At 43.5% G+C, this 4,324-nt stretch overlaps 1 pseudogene; it reads right to left on the bottom strand.

Annotated features, from left to right (window-relative positions):
* Positions 1 to 2,797: 2,797 nt before the first annotated feature.
* Positions 2,798 to 3,321, bottom strand: LOC108593489 (small nuclear ribonucleoprotein G pseudogene; annotated as a pseudogene).
* Positions 3,322 to 4,324: the final 1,003 nt, after the last annotated feature.

Genomic DNA, 4,324 nt, shown 5'->3' with positions numbered 1-4,324 from the left:
TTGCTGAGACCAGCAGAAGGATAAAGGGTAGCCAAGGAAAGCAGAGAATTACACATGTTGGTGTGGGAAAGGAGGTGGGGAGAGATGTGCCAAAACAAAAGTGTGGTCTAATGACCATTTCAGGGTCCAGTGAAGCCCTTTGCGGATTCAGCAGGGCTCCAGATAGCCCAAGAATGAGATGCAGACATCTCAACAGGTGGGAAACTTGTTAACTTGTGTTGAGCGGGTGGTGGTAAACATTTCAGAAGCATCACTTTTAACAATGAGAAAGCAAGTTTGAGTTCGATTCCTTGGTTGGGTAGAATGTAGTAGTGGTGAAAAAAGATCCTTGGGCAGATTTTCAGACTTGCATTTTGGCTTTCTCCCACTCTGGAATGGAAGCTCTTTAGGGGACAGGACCCTTGTCTGGCTCTCTTCTGAAAACCTTGTATTCAGGCCTGGCACATTGTAGAAACTCAAAAAATGTTTATTGATTAAATGTACTAAAAATAAGTGAATAGGCTGGGTATGGTGGCTCATGTCTGTAATCCCAGCACTCTGGGAGGCTGAGGTGAGAGATTGCTTGGGTTCAGGAGTTCATGACAAGCCTGGGCAATATAGCAAGACTTCACCTCTGTTTCAAAAAAATTAATAAAGAATAAATGGGGTGCTCATTTACAAACCATGCTCTTGGCTTCTCCACTCACCCCAGCTCAGTGATCTACAACCCTATCCCCCAGGATGTTTTTGAATGTCCAGCAGGGGCCCTGTGCTCTGAAGTGCAAGTTTCCTGCCCCATGTCAGTCCTCTAAGCCCCTGCAGCAGCTGCTTTGGTGGGAGACTGTTCTCTGAGAAGTCCCTGGGACCAACAAAGTCTACACTTTGTTGTAGTAGAAGGGGAAGGTAGACTGAGATCAAATATATAGACGGTGAAATCTAAGTTTGGGAAGAGGAGGAGATAATGAAGATGCCTCCTTCCTGATGGGCCATGGTTTGGGGAAGCCAGTAGAAAGAGGGAAGGACAGTCATGGTAATGAGGTCTCATGAAAATGAATTGTGAGGACATGATTTTTACTTTGTGTGTGTGCATGCGTGTGCACAGATTGAGATGTGTTTTCCTTACTGGGACTGATTTCATTTCTTCAACTGCTTAGTGCTCTTTGGTTACTCTCTTCTAATTCCCAGGTACCCATAGAATTTAAATAATTTATAAGTTTCATTGTAATAAGAATTATTTAAAATTTCCAGATGCATATTTCGTCAAGACGTTTTTAAACATAAAAGAGAGAAACACAGTACCAGGAGGCTTTGAACATTTGTTTTACTGAGAAGTAGAAAGTAGATAAGAACTGTTTTTTATTTTTTGTGGGTTTTTTTTTTGTGTGTGTGTTTTATTTTTTGAGATGGAGTCTCACTCTGTCACCCAAGCTGGAGTGCAATGGCGTGATCTTGGCTCACTGCATCCTGTCTCCTGGGTTTAAGCAGTTCTCTGCCTCAGCCTTCTGAGTAGCTGGGATTACAGGCACCTGCCACCATGGCCAGCTGATTTTTATATTTTTAGTAAGGGTGGGGTTTTACCGTCTTGGCCAGGCTGGTCTTGAACTCCTGACTTCCTGATCTGCTCACCTTGGGTTCCCAAAGTGCTGAGATTACAGGAGTGGGCCACCTTGCTGGGTTGAGAAGAACTATCATTACTGGCATACTAATGAAAACAGTGAACATTACTTGCAGTTGGTCTATACTAGGCACTGTTCAATGCACTTCATAAATATCCTTTTTCATTCTTACAGCTGCATCATGAGGTAGTCTATTATATTTCCATTCTACAGAAAAGGAAATTAAGGCCCACAGAAGTTTATTGTTATTTTTTTATTTTTTTGAGATAAGGTCTCACTATGATGCCCAGACTGGAGTGCAGTGGCACAAACACAGCTCACTGCAGTCTCAACCTCCTGAGCTCAAGCGATCCTCTCACCTCAGCCTTTTGAGTAGCTGGGACCACAGGCACCCAACACCAAGCTCGGCAATTTTTTTTTGAGACGGAGTTTCGCTCTTGTTACCCAGGCTGGAGTGCCATGGCGCGATCTCGGCTCACCGCAACCTCTGCCTCCTGGGTTCAGGCAATTCTCCTGCCTCAGCCTCCTGAGTAGCTGGGATTACAGGCACACGCCACCATGCCCAGCTAATTTTTTATATTTTTAGTAGAGACGGGGTTTCACCATGTTGACCAGGATGGTCTCGAGCTCTTGACCTCATGATCCACCTGCCTCGGCCTCCCAAAGTGCTGGGATTACAGGCTTGAGCCATCACGCCCGGCTCGGCAATTTTTAACAATTTTTTGTGGAGATGAGGTCTCAACTATGTTGCCCAGGCTGGTCTCAAACTCCTGGCTTCAAGCAATCCTCCTATCTTGGCCTCCCAAAGTGGTGGGATTACAGGTGTGAACCACTGCGCTTGTCCCACACAGAACTTTAAAAACTTCCTCCAAGTCACACAGCTAGGAAGTGACAGAGCTGGGAGTCTAATCAGTATGCTATACAGTGCTTCTGGTACAGTCCAGAAAGCCTATGTTCTGGAAATAATCCAGTTTCTGCTCTTTGCTCTTTTTTTTTTTTTTTTTTTTTGAGATGGAGTCTTGCTCTGTCACCAGGCTGGAGTGTTGCGGCGTGATCTCGGCTCACTGCAACCTCTGCTTCCTGGGTTCAAGGGATTCCCCTGCCTCAGCCTCCCGAGTAGCTGGGACTACAAGTGTGCACTACCACGCCCGACTAATTTTTTGTATTTTTATTTTTTACTATTACAAAAGTTTATTTAACAAAAAGTCTAATATGAAAATGTACATGACCTAATTTTTACATCATAGTAAAACAGTCCCTATGGAGAGAGGACATGGGTTTCTCTGCTGAACAGCCATTATTTATACTCGTTCCAAGGCTTCTAACATGTTAGTACTATTTCCTCATATTACCACCACTCCAATATTGTTCTGTTGTCTGCTAGTCGCCATCTCCACACATTCATCTATCACAAGATTTATAAAGGGATCAAATCCCCGCAATATTCTTTGGACATGTCTGCCACCATTTAATTTCAATAACTTCTTGTCCACAAATTTTTTCAACTCGGGAGGGTGAGCTTTGCTCATGATGGCTACTCTGTGGGCACATAGAGGCCTTGGAACCGTATTTTTTTTTTTTTTAAGACGGGGTTTCACCATGTTGGTCAGGCTGGTCTTGAATTCCCGATCTCAGGTGATCTGCCCGCCTTGGCCTCCAAAGTGCCTGGATTACCAGCATGAGCCACCACGCCTGGCCTAATTTTTTGTATTTTAGTAGAGACGGGGTTTCACCATGTTGGTCAGAATGGTCTCGATCTCCTGACCTCTTGATCTACCTGCCTTGCCTCCCAAAGTGTTGGGATCACAGGCGTAAGCCACTGGGCTGGCTCTTTGCTCTTTTGGGGAAAAATGAACACTCTAGACCCACATCCTTGCACGTGCTTCTTTGTGCAAGCAATATAAACTACAGTTATCCCTTTTCCTGGGAGGTAAGTCATAGTGACTTCCCACAAGAGATGGCACATGGCTATGGGAGCTTTTAAGAGATGAGATGAAGGTGTTGGCCGGGCGTGGTGGCTCATGCCTGTAATCCAGGCACTTTGGCAGCCAAGGCGGGCGGATCACCTGAGGTCAGGGGTTCAAGACCAGCCTGATCAATATGGTGAAACCCCGTTTTTTTGTTTTGTTTTGTTTTTTTTTAAAGAGATGAAGGTGTTAAGGTGTTGACTTCATCCAGGTGCATGATAATAAAAAAGGAAAATAGAATATCTATTGTATCCAAATTATATGCAGGTCACATGTTTCACATGACAATATAAGCACAATTACAGGATTTTATGCGATCCCATAAAATAAAGTTCTTTTCTTTATCTTTTATGCGATCCCATAAAATAAAGTTCACACATTTTCTTGGTACAAGTGAGCTCATGTTATTTCCCAGGTTTAGGCTCTTTAAATCAACTATTCAGCAAGGGACGAATGAAAAAGGAAAAGTTCTGTCCTAGTAAAAGCCAACCCTGTGAACTAGGTCATCTGTATATCTATACATCTTTATCAAATGCACGAAGTGCATGTAGCATGGTTTGTGAGGTCACATCAGAAGGGGATTTTCATTTCATGAGAGGTGCCAAACTTAGTTGCCTCCTAAATACGAAGGGCCAAATTACTTCTAATTCTGAGAGTAAATGAAGGAAATTTTGGTGAAGCAATTCAGTGGATGACAAATGTCACCTCACCAAGACTGTTATAACAGCTATTATTATTACTATTTTTACTACGGTGTATATT

This window comes from Callithrix jacchus, chromosome 8 (assembly GCF_049354715.1).
Source record: "Callithrix jacchus isolate 240 chromosome 8, calJac240_pri, whole genome shotgun sequence".
NCBI classification, from domain to species: Eukaryota; Metazoa; Chordata; class Mammalia; order Primates; family Cebidae; genus Callithrix; species Callithrix jacchus.
This window is presented reverse-complemented; position numbering and strand designations above follow the sequence as displayed.